The sequence below is a fragment of the Narcine bancroftii genome, chromosome 13, assembly GCF_036971445.1.
Source record: "Narcine bancroftii isolate sNarBan1 chromosome 13, sNarBan1.hap1, whole genome shotgun sequence".
Classification (NCBI taxonomy): domain Eukaryota; kingdom Metazoa; phylum Chordata; class Chondrichthyes; order Torpediniformes; family Narcinidae; genus Narcine; species Narcine bancroftii.
Window position 1 is genome coordinate 80,894,567 of NC_091481.1, and position 15,455 is coordinate 80,910,021.

At 45.2% G+C, this 15,455-nt stretch overlaps 1 long non-coding RNA gene across 1 annotated transcript in view; it reads right to left on the bottom strand.

Annotated features, from left to right (window-relative positions):
* Nucleotides 1-9,197: 9,197 nt before the first annotated feature.
* LOC138748172 (uncharacterized) overlaps nucleotides 9,198-15,455 on the bottom strand; it is a 37,222-nt gene continuing 30,964 nt past the window's right edge. The window contains exon 3 of the long non-coding RNA XR_011347843.1: nucleotides 9,198-9,256. This is a non-coding gene — a long non-coding RNA (uncharacterized lncRNA). The remainder of the gene's footprint in view (nucleotides 9,257-15,455) is intronic.

The window sequence follows — 15,455 nt, forward strand, 5'->3', positions numbered from 1 at the left end:
AGGTTTGGATCCAGTTACCATTGTTTTGAACAGGAGTCTGTACAGCCGCAGAAGCAGTGGGAGCACTGGAGGCGAATCCACGGACATTCAGTGCCTCCGATGGGCCTCTCTTTTGCTTCTCTCTCTCGCCTTTGTTAGGGGCATCGGACGATGACTCTCTGTTTGCCTTAAGGCAGACAAAAGTTGAAGTACATTACATTTTTAATGCATTATTACGTGACTATAAAATAAATCTTTGAAACCCACGGAGCAGCCTCGCACACACTACACAAGAGTGCTGAGGGCACTCAGCAGGACGAGGTGCATCCACGGAAAGCAATAGAAAGTCTGCAGACTCTGTGATTTAAGTAAAAGCACTATTCTGGCAAAACTCCGCACGTCGAACTTTATATAGCAAAGATAAAGACACAAAACAAATGTTTCGGGCTTGCGCCCTTGAGCTCAATTCATGGAAAGTCATTGGTAGTTGACGTTTTGGGCCCCGTGTAAGAAGTGGGTGGAGCGCAGGCTAGTGGGCGATAGCTGGTATCAAGAGTCCCTTGTTGCTGGGGTCTTCAATTCCACACCCATTGCCTCACTGAACTGTCCATCTATGGCCAGGTTAAGGTCTCCCACTAATTTGAGGAACAACACCCTTCTACAGTAAAACCTTTGGTATCCGGCACCTAGGGGAATTGGAGATTATGGATAGGTGAATTTTCTGGTTGCTTGAGACACATACCTCAATAATTCATCTGCATTAAGAATAAGGAAACAACAATAGGCAGTGAAAAATGTAAAGTTCAGGTAGTCCCTGGGCTACAAATGACATCCATTCCTATATCTGTCTTTAAGTCAAATTTGTATTTAAGTTGTATTTAATATGGTCCTTATTTAATGACTGTTAATCAAATGTCTGTCTTAGCATATAGTGTATATTTGACCTTTCAATGCATATAAAACTACTGGAGTCAATTTCTTGAAGTAGGCACACTCAACACAGTGTTAAAGGCAGCGGGAGCTGACTTAAAATGGTGGTCAGCATTCTCCTTACTTGAGCTGATGAACCGCTAAAGCCGCACTTAGTCTGTTCGTAAGTACGAGTTGTCTGAAAGTCGGGCGTTCATAACCCAGGGACTGCCTGCAATTTGAAAAGAATCAGGCAGGGATAGGGAGACACTTTGGGAGATTCGCCCCAGCAGTGAGCGGCATCAGCCAGCTCTTCATCCTGGGCACCGCCATTTTATTCAAACACAACTTTATTGATACTTTATTCAAACAGCTGCCATGGGCAGGGCACTCCACTGGCTAAACGTTTGCTCCCATCTTAGTGAAGGGGTTGTGTGTTACTTCGGTGAACATTGACATTAAAACCTTTTAAAAATGTTTATTTATTCTTATTTATTTTGATTTTTGTTTATTTCCTCGTTTTTTTTTGCCAGTTGGTTGAGTTCTGGTTACCGGAGATTTTACTGAATTCTATGTTAGCAGTTTAATCGGTATTGGCCTCCAATTTCCAGCGACCCCACCCCCTCTACCTCGTTCTCTTGCTTTCCCTCATCCTTCTGACTCCCTTTCTTTCGCTGCCCAGGACCCTCTCCTTTCAGAGAGCATCCTCCGCCCCTCCCCTTAGCCCCTTTCTCTTCTTTGGTGCCCCACATCGAATACTGGTGGGTTCAAGGTCTGCAATAAATTGTCTCCGTGCGGGGCAGGGGGGTGGGGGTGATGCAGCCAAATGGTGTTTGGCTAAAGAGAATAAGGCCAGACGGGATGGTACAATTTAACAGCGATAGCTTCCTGATTAGCCAGAGCAGTGTCAGCATAATGGGGGGAGGTGGCATTCAAAGGCCATGCCCCCAAGATGAGTTATTATCCTCTCCCCCACCCAAAAATGAATGGCAGGAATGGCGCACAGATGGTCATTTGTGCTCCCTCTCCCCCTACCTTAATGCCCCCCCCCCCCGATTAGATTTGTTCCGACGCCCACTCTGAGCCAGGGCACCAAAGGTTATGGGGAGAAGGGTGGGTAGTGGGGCCGAGTGGGAAAATGGATCAGCTTCTGGTTAAAGGCGGGGCAGAAGTGATTATCTGAATGGCCTAATTCTGCTCCTATGTCTTATGGTCTTGCAAAGGTGAAATCTGTGTTTGATGTTTTCTTCATGTCAGCAGAAACCTGGCCCAAAATAGCAATCAATAATTTTTAATATTTATAAATGAATGTAATATTCTGATGGGCAGGCGACGAAATACCAGCTGACGCAGCGACTTCTCCACGACTACCCGCGGCTCCAACAATCAAAAAATGCTGATAAAATGCGGGATGAACAAGGGCAGCCACAGGTTGGTGTCAGTGGAGGGCGGAGGTATTTTAGGAAGGCCTGGTCAGCCCATTCCCTGGTATGCCAAATCTGAGACCGTCGGGTTATATCCTCTCCAAGGTCAAGACTTTAAACCCCACAGGGCCCTCCGACTGCTACTTCCTGAGTTAATGTCAGACTCAATAAGCTGAATAAATATTTTAAATATGGTCCTGAGAGACAATCTCGAAGGTCATCTCGGTTCAGATGGGCCATTGGTGCAAATACAGTGACAGCAACATTAGCGAGGCACTTAGAGAAGACCGACAGGATGAATTAGATTTAGGGATGATCCTGCCTCTGGTGGCAGTGTTCGCAATTTACTCATCTGTAAACCGTTCACGTATTGTTCACAAAAAAACAATGGCAGCTGGATAATGGCAACGCTGCCGCGGGTGTGGACCCACGGAGAGCAGGGAGCGGAGACAGCACTGCTCCGCAGGGGTCTACCGCCCAGTCCAATTCCGTACAGGTGTCCTCATTTCGTCGGCTTGTACTGGGTGCATTCAGATGATAGTAAACTTGACTTGACCTGATCATGTCTCAATGTCCTGAGATTTGGGAAGAGATAGTGCCCAGGTCTGCTCACGATGGGTTTCCAGCAGGGCTGGTGAGCTGTTGGTAAGGTTAAGGGCATGAAGAGCAAGAGTTTAGCGAGCGACACTCCAACATGGTGGAAATGCCCTAACCGAAGTCATCTCCCAACAGGTTCCTCTGTTACGCAGACAGATGCCCTCCTTCAGGAGTTGTTGAGAAGGATGACAGAAGCCTTGACAAGTAAATCGGGTATATTTTATGACTTAAGTGGGTGTGTGATGAAGGACAGGCAGGGGAGGAACTGTACTGTCCTGTAATGTTCAAAGTTCTATGCAGTCCCATATTTGGGTGCACCTGGGCTTGTCCTGCCCCACACTGGCTGCCTCTAAATTCGGAGCTGATTGGATGGCTTAATTTTATTTTAAATTTAATAACGCAGCACAGTAACAGGCCCCTCCGGCCTACAAGACCATTCCACCCAAATACTAATTAACCTATTCACCCAGTACATTTTCTGGAAGGTGGCAGGGAACCGGAACACACAGGGGAAATCCATGCAGGTCACAGCAGAACGTATAGACTCCTCACAGACTATACAGGCTTTGAACGCAGGTCACTGGCGATGTAACTGCTGCACTAGCCGTAAATTTAAATGTTGAAATTTAGGCCTACAGCACGGTGACAGGCCCTTTTGGCCCCACCAGCCCATGCCACTCAATTGCACCCCAAATGACCTACAACCCCTGTAAAGTTTTAAGCAGTGGGAGTAAACCGGGGGAGGGAGGGGAACGCCACGGGGAGAACGTACGAACTCCTTGCACATCGCGCAGGATTCAAACCTGGGTCACTGGCGCTGGAATAGCTATCCGTTTGGATCCCGTGCTTTCCAGATTCTCAGTTACTGGCCTTGCACAGACAGCAGAGACATTGGCAGTGCCAGCAGGAAAGGTGAAAACCCCAAACTGTCTGCTTTAATTGCATGTAACTTCCTGTAGCCAAGTACTTCTATGCCCCCAATCACTGACATGTCTATTCCCAGCCTTGTCATTGTCCGGATCAGGACAAACATGAAGAAACAACCCATTTTAATCCCCCTGAAAAGCCTCAAATCTAATAGAGTGAACATTCATTACCACCCCCCCCCCCTCCCCCAACCCCCATCTCCTTCCCCTGTTTCCGTCTCTTCCCCGGTCAGTTCAGCTCCGGAAAAAAAAATCAGATAAGTGAGGACTTCAGATATCCTCATTTATTGATTTTGGAGAATCTGATTTCGGACCATCTTAATGTGTAACTTTAAAACCTAAAATACCGCAGACAAAGGAAATCTGGTCAGAAAACGCTGTAAATTTGCGTCAGTCAGACAGAGTTTGGAGTTCAGGTCAATCTGAGGAAACATCACACATTTGAAACATGAACTCTCCTTCTCAGGACACCACCCACTTCCAACATTTTCTATTTTTCCTCTTATGTCTTAAACTATGTTCTATTAAAAACTTACTGAGCGGTTTGCAGATACTAATGAACACTGCCACGGTCTGCGATGGAGTTTCTGCGGTAATCAGCAGGAGGGACAAACAGTTTCAGAATATATTGACCAGGCTAGAATGTGACCGCTATTTATCTTTTGCAAGAGGGGGGGAAAAAGAAATCTGTGCAAATAATTGCCTTTATGTGAGTCTTTCAGGAAGAATCTGCAGAGAATAGCCCCCATGTCAGGCTCTCTCTTACTGAAGAAGAAAATCTTTTACAAAGGAACCAGAGGTCATAGGCATTCAGAGCTGTGACCTCTAGAATCAGAGCATTGAGCTCACACTCAGCTGTGATGATTTCCATCTCTCTTTTCAGTTATCCTTACCTTTTATATCAAAGTTCAAAGTTCATTATTTATTGACAGAGCACATACACGACGTCACCTACAACCCTGAGATTCTTTTTTCCTGCGGGCCAGGCAGAATTATCACTTATCGGCAGTGCAAAAAAAAAAATCTGGACTCAAGAAAAGATAAGTCGACAAAAGAGAGAAATTTAAACAAATTGACTGTGCAAATGCAGAAAATAAATACAAGAACTCAATAATAAATAATGCGCCAAGTAAGAGTGTCCAGTTGAGTTCGTTGTTTAGGAGTCTAATGGGAAGTTGGAGAGACTCAGTGTGCCGGGCAGCATCTACGGAGGGGTAGCAACTGTTTCTGAACCTGTGGCACCTGCACCTCTTTCCTGACGGCAGCAGCGAGAACAGAGCATGGGCTGGGCGGTGTGGATCCTCGATGATTGCTGTTGCCCTCCTCTAGAAGTTCTCATTAGTTTGGTAGGGTCTTACCTGCGATGTCCTGGGCCTTTGCTGGTGCACCTTTCGGCCAAGTTTTCAATCTCCCTCCTGTATGATAATGGTGGCATTTTTGTCCAAAAATGAACCCAGTGGAGCAGACGATCTCCTCCTTGCCCTGAATCTCTCTGGTTATATGGGGGCCATCATGAGTCACACCAAACTGTATGGTGGGGTTAAAAAAAAAATCCAGGTGCGCGGAGGCAAAAAAAAATGGGAGGGAGAGACGAGAGCGCGTATCCAATGTGTGTGGACATGGTGACTTCTCTCTCCATGACATGAGTCGACAGATCTAGTGTATGGAGTGGCCAAATCCATAGCTGGAGTCTGAACATACAGAGCTGAGAAGAGCATTCTTGCCCCTCTCCCCATCTCTCTTCCTATTGACCCCATTCTCTCCCCTTACCCTCTCCTCCCCATTCTGCCCCCCCCCCCACCCTTTCCTCTTCCCCCTTCTCTTCTCTACTCACCAATTTAGCTCAGTGATCAACATTTACCACAAAAAGGGCATTTCCCAGTTCAGAAAGTGCACAGCCACACTGCTTTGGAAAACAGCGGCAAACTCCAGTGCAAGTACAAATATCACGAGATGGAGAGGTGACAAAGAATTCCAGGCTTGGGGGTGAGTAGGAGCAATGGAATTGGGAAGAGATGCCTGAACCACTCAAAAGATGTTGGTTTGAGGAACATGAGATCTTGTGCATTGAATGATGAGGAGGCAGAGAAGGAGGAGGGGATAAAGGAACAGAATAGGAACTTGATGCATGATGTTGTCGAGAGTTTGGCAGCAATCCCAGGGACAGTAATGTTATTTTCGGCCTTGCGCATTTCAAAGGGCTTGGAGCTACAATTGAACAAGGCAGATTCTGAGGAGAAATGATCACGGATGCATTGATAAAATAGAAAGTAATTAGAAAATGACTTAGGTGATAAAGCCAGACTTACTCCTCTTTATAACTCAGCTGCCCACTGGCCATCGATTGTATCTGACCTCTCCCTAAAGGTCCTCCTCAGAGTTTTGGTTTTTAGTTTAAATGTTAATAAAGAGCTTGGGAGAAACCGTTGGGAGAGATTTCTTCCTGATAGAGTCTGCACTCCGCAACAAAGACTCAAGGTTGAGGAGGCAGTCAGATCATTATAATTTGTGATCGTACTTAAAGTTTTCCGAAGTTGCTGGAAGCAAATTTGAGCACTCCTGGCATCCAAACTAAATACCAGGTCAATATCACCATGTTTAAAAAAAAATAATGGTCTTGAGGGTGTGATTAGGTCTAGAGGACTTGAGTTACTGGCAAGGCTGGGAGCTTTGCACCAAAGTGCAGGGCTCTGATAGAGTGAATTTATTCATCTGCAAGATGAATGGTCATGCTCTTTTCCCCCAGCATAGTGGGGGCTAAAGCCCCTTTTTCCACTGGCATCTCAGTTCATTGGCTGTGCAGGGTCCCAGGATAGGAAGCCCTTTGTGCCGTTTCCACTAGGCCGCCCTTAACTGGGACATTGACTGCTTTTCCACTGAACACCACTTTCCCCGGGGATCGGAGTGTTCTACCTTCCACTGGAAGCGGGTGACTTTCTGCTGGCCCTTTTCCACTGGTTTTATCAACAAACGCTGTGGATATGGTAGGGGTAGAGGGGGGCCATTTCCTGACATCATTTGTCAATTGGACAGTGTTGCTTTTCCACTGGATCCTGTCCCAGTAAATGCCCAGTTAATTCCTGGGTCAGGGTGCCAGTGGAAAAGGAGCTTAAAATTAGAGGGCATAGATTTAAGGTGAGAGCGAAAGATTTATAAGAGAGCTGAGGGTCAAATGGATGGGTGTATCGAATGAGCTGCCAGAAGTGATGGAAATAGGTATGGTTATAATGTTTCTTAAGACACCGTCCCTTGTAGATGTCCTTAATGGATTGAAAACTATTGCTCAGGATGGAAATGGCCAAGTTCCAACCTTCTGCGCCTCTTCCTATCCTGTTCATTGGCATCTCTGTACCAGACAGTGATGCAACCAGTCTGAGTGCTCTCCACTGTCAGGAACAAAGATCTTTACCCTCTCCACTGCTGATCCCTTGATGAGACCTGGTTCGTGTTCTCCTGATTTCCCCCTCAGTTCCTTAGTTTTGCTGACCATGAGTGGAAGGTTGTTGTTGTGCCACCACTCAACCAGCTGATCTATCTCACTCCTGTACCCTTCCTCATTGCCGTCTGGTAACTGTGGTGTCCTCGGCAAATTGGTAGATGACATTGGAATTGTGCCTGGTCACACAATCCTGGGCATGGAGTGGGTAGAGCAGTGTATTAGGAGATTTATAAAATCACGAGGGGCATTAGTAGGATGAATGGTCACAGCCTTTTCCCCAGCATAGGGGATTCTAAAATTAGAGGGCATAGATTTAAGGTGAAAGGATAAAGATTCATGTGGGACCGGAGGAGAGACTTGGTGGGTCTGTGGAACGGGCTTCCAGAAGAAGTGGTGGAGATAGGTATGGTAACAATGTTTAAAAGATACTTGGAGAGGTACATGCATAGGAAAGGTTGAGAGGGTTTCCAATATTTGGTCACCCCCACCCGGTTCCACTCTTTCCATCTCTCCTTTACTTGCTCCTGCCCTAACCTTTCCTCCCCCACCCCTGTCATCTCCTCCCTTAAGAGTGCCTCTCCGCCTCTCCCACCCACCAGATACTGAGCCAGCACCACCAGGCGGAGGAACAGCTTCTTCCCATGGGCAGTGAGGGAACGCTGAACAACCAAAGGAACCGCTCACACTCACCCTTCTGAGACTTACATTACCGAAACAAAATTTATTTATTATCTGTATGTATGACAAAGAGTAGAGCAGGCGGACAAAGTGACTCTGAACTCAATGGCTCATCATGGCTTTCATGCCATTGGAATAAGTTGGCTGATTTGTGAAGTATTGTGGGCTTCTTGGGAGTCCAACATCAAGTACCTGTTAAACAAATGCACGCACAGGCATCTTCACTCTGTTGGGTCGAAGGCCATCATGCTTGACCAGGAGGGAGAGCCACGATGATGGATACTAGCCCACATTACATATTGTTTGTGGTTTAAGGATAAGGGGGATGTCTTTTAGGACTGAGATGAGAAAAAAAATGTTCTTTCAGAGTGGTGAATCTGTGGAATTCTTTACCACAGGAAGTGGTTGAAGCCAGTTCTTTATCTATATTTAAGAGGGAGTTAGATTTGGCCCTTGTGGCGAAGGGGACCGGGGGGGTGTTCTGGGGAGAAGGCAGGTACCGGGTACTGAGTAGATGATCAGCCATGATCAAAATGAATGGCAGTGTAGGCTTAAAGGGCCAAATAGCCTACTCCTGCCCGTATTTTCTATGTTTCTTTCTGGTCATGAGTCTGCGTGTTTTGCGAGGACTGGAGAACGCTGTTTTGTCAGGTTGTACTTGACAATAAACTTGACCTGACACCTTCTTTCTCCCCTTAGCTATTTTCCTCAGCCGCACCCCAGCCCTTCCCCTTTTCCCCTTTTTTTATTCGCCACCTCCCCTTCCCCACTTTAGTCTTGATGAAGGGACCCCATTTCTCTCTGTGGATGGTGCCTGACACACTTGAGTCTCCCCAACGTCCCATCGTTCAGTCTCATGCTGGGAATTTCCAGCAGCCTCCGCTCTGCAGTGTTAACAGTGCTTGGAAGACCAGGTCAGAGATTCCACAAACCCTTTGTGTTTCTGAGATCCCCCTGCACGTTCAGGATTTTGTTCAAAGAGTCCTCCTTTTGCGCAAACTCCTTCACCAGAAATAGATTCTTCTTGGGGAGAGAAAATAGCCTTTCAAATAGCAGTGCTGAGGTGAGCCCTGATCACGGGCAGAATGGGGAGCGAATTATAGATGGCAACGAGTGTTGTTACTGGACTGTTACTGTGTAATTACATTGTTTGCCTGGGAACACGCAATGAAATGCCTTGTGATAGCAGTGAGATTACAGTACAAACTATGGCTCAATTTATCTCCAATCAATAAAGTCTTGAGTTCCAGTTTCATTGCAAACCACAAAACATCATCGGAGGGAAAAAGATCTTTCTTGGCTTCCTGGAATTTAAATGCAGATTCTCAGATATGCACATATGCATTGCCACATATAAATTCACACAAACATGTACACAGACTTCTTCAACATTAGTACTCAAACTCAGATGAGACAACACGCAGTACTCTGGGGGAGGAAGTTAGTGTAATGATTTGCGCAAGGCTATTACAGCACCAGCCACACGGGTTCAAATTTGCACATTCTCTCTGTGTCCGCATGGGTTTCCTCGGGTACTGTAGTTTCCTCCCACCTTCTAAAGACACACAGGGGCCGTCGGGCCTGTTACTGAGCTGCATGCCTAAATTTAATTTCAAATTTACACACAGTTCAGAATCGGGATTAGGTTTATTGTCACGAAATGCGTTGCGTTACAGGTGTAGAAATTGCAATAAATTACATTTCCATAAAGAAGTACACTATTCAAAAATAAATAGGTTAGTGCAAGTGAAGGGAAAGAAAGTGACAAAGTACCTGTGGTACATTCAGGGTTGGCACCAAGGTGTTGGGGGGGGGGGGGGGGGCTACTCGGGCTCAGGCACGAAACGTCGGTAATGAATCTTTATCTTTGCTGCACTGTTTGACCTGCGGAGTTTCTCCAGCATTGTGTTTTTACTACATTTTATTCGGGTGCCTGTCTGCTTTCAGCTCACACCTTGATGAAGGGCTCAGGCCCAAAACGTCGGTAATGAATCTTTATCTTTGCTGCACTGTTTGACCTGTGGAGTTTCTCCAGCATTGTGTTTTTACTACATTTTATTTGGGTGCCTGTCTGCTTTTAGCTCACACCTTGATGAAGGGCTCAGGCCCAAAACGTCGGTAATGAATCTTTATCTTTGCTGCACTGTTTGACCTGTGGAGTTTCCCCAGCATTGTGCTTTTACTACATTTTATTCGGGTGCCTGTCTGCTTTCAGCTCACACCTTGATGAAGGGCTCAGGCCCAAAAAGTTAGTTATGTATCCTTATCTTTGCTACATGACTTCTTGAGTTTCTCCAGCAAACCAGTGGCGTCACTAGGGTGGGTGTCACCCAGTGCGGTCACCCCTCCCCATGAAGCCTTTTTTGACTTTCCCCCTTCTTTTCCTTTAATGACGACTTCATTCTCAAACAAATTACTGATCTCGGTTCACAAACACTAATGACCACAATATTGGAACTAAAACACCAGAAGATTTGACAAAAGCAGTGCCTATAAAAGCACCAGCAGCAACAAAAACAACAGCGCTTGCTGACGGCGCACCACAGACAGAACCACGTGATTCGAAGCGTCGTTGTCATGGGGAATAATGACAGAGCTGGCCAGAGTGCACCAGAAGGTTCAAAAGGTAAACTAGTTTTAGACTTGCAGATATATTGATACATGGAAGCTGGGCTTACGAAAAATGTGTTGTTATAACTTAATGCAGTGGTATTTTTATAAAAAAATAATAAATTTCTGCTGAAACACTGCCCAAACATTTTATAGACAGTCATTTTGGTGTCACCCCCTCTGATGGTGGTCACCCAGTGAGGACCGCACCCTGCTTAGTGACACCAGTGGTATAAACACATTGATCCCGGTCCCCCCATCGTTGTTTTCATTCGTGAGGTGTGGGCTTCACAGGCTGAGCCAGTATCTCATGTGCCAGTCCCTAATGCCCTTGAGAAGGTGGTGGTGAGCCATCTTCCTGTCCTCATGCAACATATTATTGACCTGGAAATCAACCATCACCCAAGGCTTCAGTTCATCAAAAGAGCAGGCTGATTGTCCATCAGAAGTCAAAAGCTTTGACTCCAAAGCCATTTTATTGCTCTCTTTGGAATAAGTGGGCCATCTGGTTTCATTCTGACTGCTTCATAATCCCATGCAGTTGCCCTCGCCTCCCTTATCGCAACAAGGACCATGTTAATGAGGTGGAAAGATGCCGTCCCTCCCATTCATAGTCACGGATTCTTCTCCGTGGATGGTCACCTTGTCGTGGTGGAGAAGCTTGTGTGGTTCTGAGATCCCGTGAATGATGCCGTCTGGAACCATGCACCTGTTCGGGCCACCCATGGCGGTAAGGTCGAGGGTGAGGTCCCAAACAACGAACAATCCAACCAAGACTACAACGGTAGTGCAGGCGGATAAAATCACTCAATGGCCGTGAAGGCGGACGAAGGCTGCAACAAGCCCATCAGCTCCAGTTGCTGTGGTTTCCACACCAATGGAACAAGTTGGTTGATTTGTGGACTTCTTGGAGTCCAACATCAAGTGCACGTTAAACAAATACACACACAGGCGTCTTCGTTCTGTTGGGTCAAAGGCCATCATCCTCGACCACAAGAGATAGCCACGATGATGGATACTAGCCCACATTACATATTGTTTGCGGTTTAAGGATAAGGGGGATGCCTTTTAGGACTGAGATGAGAAAAAAAATGTTCTTTCAGAGTGGTGAATCTGTGGAATTCTTTTCCACAGGAAGTGGGTTGAAACCAGTTGTTTATCTATATTTAAGAGGGAGTTAGATTTGGCCCTTCTGGCTAAGGGAATTGGGGGGTCTGTGGAAGGGATTGAATTAGATATTCAATATCGTGTTTTTCTTTTTATATTTCTTTTTAATGTAATGCAGGTCTCAGTACTGTTTGTATTGCTCAGTGAGATTTGTAAATACTTTATTTAAACCTATGGAACATTTATTTGATAAAACCAATAGATATTGGAATATAAAGTCAAAACCTTGGGTCTCCCATTGACTGTGTGCTTGGAGGACGCGGGAACAAATAATTATCCTGACACCATCACAATTGCAATGGCCCTTTCATTTTTATTTTTAATCATTTTTCAGGGTCTGGATGTTTACTCACATTTTATTATCCTAATTCCTTTCAGAAGGTGGAGGGGGTGGGGGGTGGGGGGGAGATCACTATTAGCTAGGAGCCATTTTACTTAACTGGAAAGACTCTGAATCTCCTACATGACTTCCATGGCTTTCTCATGTTATGTCTTTCTTGAATCTAGAAAAAAATCAGGTCGTACTTTAGAGACAACTACAGGTCCTTATCCCTTTATCCGCGATTCTGATAACCAAACTTTTTTTTTAACAGCACGCAGAGTACATTTTTAGGTGTTCTACAGAGAGCGAGGAGAGAACGTGGCTCGAGCGGGGAGAGAGCGAGGAGAAAACTCGGCTCCGACGCCAAGCGGGGTCAGATCGCAGCTCGGCGGCAAGCGGGAAGAGAGCAGCAGTGCGGCTCAGCAGGGCGAGCGGGGAGAGAGCGAGGAGAGAACGCGGCTCAGGTCCGCGAGCATGGAAAGAGTGAAGACAGAGCGCAGCTTGGGGGGGCGAGCAGTGAGACAGGGAGAGGGCGAGGAGAGAATGCAGCTCGGGCAGACCAGCGGGGAGAGAGCCATTTTAATTCCATATTCCGGAATAATCCAAATACCGAGGAGTGTCTGATCCCAAGGATCTTGGATAAAAGGATAAGCACCTGTACTAAATTTGAAGAACCACGGGAACCATTTATAGATGACTTTCATGGGATATAACTAGCATCATTGTCAGAATTAACTCCTTCCTTTCCAGAGAGAATATAATTCTTGCTGTTTTTTTGTTTTCGGTAGGTGTGGACCGAAACGATATTTTAAACTATTCAATAGATCCTCAGGATAGGCCGCTCAGTTCGTTTGTTTTTTAGTAGATTAGTTGTTTTTTTTTATATATATAATTATTTCTTTACATCTGTTTTCTTTGTTAGGAGAATTATTTCTAATATGTCACATTTTCACTCTTTGGATTAATATCTGATACATATACAATATAGACTTGGACAGACCATTTTAATTGTGTTATTTCTATACTCCTTATGCTGTGAAAATAATGAAATGTTAATAAAGGGACTGAAAAAGAAAATAAAATAAAAGAAAGTGGGTATTATGTCTCTGGAGTAACTTGGGAGACTTTTTAATTAACTTAGAGATGTAAGATTCAAATAACAAAAGAGACTTTACTTACTGATGCCTTCCACCATCACAGGGATCTGTTCACACTCCCACACATATATATACTTACGCCCCACAGTGGTGCCCTACAGTGAGAAGGGTGTATTCTTACGCGGACACAAAATAGTTCACATTATCCTGACTATATAGCACTGGGGGGCCCACCTTTTAGAACCTTCTGTTGAAAGCACCCCCAGGGTGCTACTGGGGGAGAGGTTTCTAGGATTTAGAATCCATGATGATGAAAACTTTCCATGTCGGGATGACAGACAATTTGGAGGGAACACCAGAAGATTTGACAAAATCTTTGATTTTCTGCATGGCTGTTGAATATTCCTGGTTTATGTTAGATGGCAATTTATTTGAATTTTGATTTAGACATAGCACGGTAACGGGCCCTTCCGGCCCATGCCACCCAATTTACACCAAAAATTAACCTACAACCCTGGTATGTTTTTGAAGAGTGGGAGGAAACTGAAGCCCCCGGAGGAAACCCACACACATGAGGAGAAAATGTACAAACTCCTTAAAGACCACGCCAGAATCTAACCCAAGTCAGAACCTGACCAAATCCTCAACCACCATGCAGCGGTTTTCCTACAAGAATTGGGGAAAATCAAAGGTGTTCGAGTCAAACTGCAATTAAAAGATAATGCAGAACCAAAATTCTTCAAATCCCATTTGCTATGAAAGGAAAAACTGAGGCTGAATTAAACAGACTAAAACGTGAAGGCATATTAGAACCAATACAATACAGCGATTGGGCAGTGCGAAAAGCAAACGGGGAAATTCACATTTGCAGCAATTACAAAATCCCCATCGATCCATCACTCAAAATGCCCAAACACCCTACGTCCAAGGCAGAAGAATTGTTCCAAGCACTAAATGGAGGGCAAAAATTCACAAAACTAGATTTGTCACAAGCATATCAACAGATAGAATTGGACAAAACAAAAATCAAGGGAATATGTGACAATCAATCCCCATCTGGGCCTATCCACCCATACACGGGCCTTACGGAATATCAGCAACACTTGCGATTTTTCAAGCGACAACGGACAAATTACTACCTGGACTCTCAGTTGGGTGTTACCTAGGTGATATCAACATCACGGGCTGAAACGACAATGAACACCTACAAAACCTTGAAAAGGTTTTAGCCAGCCTACAACAGGATGCGATGACGAACGGACAAATCTGTCTTCAAGCGCCCCTCAGTAACATACCTTTGGATTGCAATCGACAATGAGAGGGTGCAAATGAATCCAGCAGGAAACAGAAGCTGTTTGCAAGGCCCCAAACCCAACCAACAAATTGGAATCATAATCCTTCTTAGGACTTGTTAATCTACCAAAAACATATCCCTAATATGTCTGCATTATGCAACCCACTGAACCAATTACTCAAGAAAGATCAAACATGGTATTGGAACACAGAAACTAAGAACACAGTCGATCAACGAAAGGAAATAAGGTGCTGATCCACTACGACTCTAGAAAAGAAGTTACACTAGCCGTGGATGATTGACTAGGAGAGGTACTATCCCAAATCACAGAAAAAGGTGAGCAACCAATGGTGTACGCTTCACCAACATTAACTACAAGCGAACGCAATTACGCCCAACTAGAAAAAGAAGGATTGGCAATAAATTTTGTTGTAAAATAAAATTCCACTAATATCTTTACGGAAGGAAATTCAACCTGATCACAGACAACAAGCCTCTGAGTTTAATCCTGGGGCCACACAAAGGTAGACCAGTATTAGCGGCACCCAGAATTCAAAGATGGGCCATCTAACATAAACCAGGAACACTCAACAGCCATGCAGATGCCTTATCACGCTTGCCGCTATCCGAGACAGAACGACGAGAGGAAGTTATTAAATGGAGAGCAGAAGCAGCAGCCATCAACCAAGAACAACTTCAACAACCGCCCATTACAGCCCAGATGATCGGAAAGGAAACCTGAAAAAAGGTAACATTAAGCAAGATCCTATATTTCACACTTAATGGGTGGCCTGAATCTGAAATCATTCCAGAAGATCTAAAACCTTACCACACACGCCGCCATGAACTATCAGTCAAAGAAGGATGTTTACTATGGGGTACCCATACAATTATTCCAGCCAATTGGCAAGCTACCATGTTATCAGAACTGTACCACAACCATCCGGGAATGGTACGAATGAAGGCACTGGCCCGGATGCATGTCTGGTGGCCCCTCCATAGACAGAGACAAT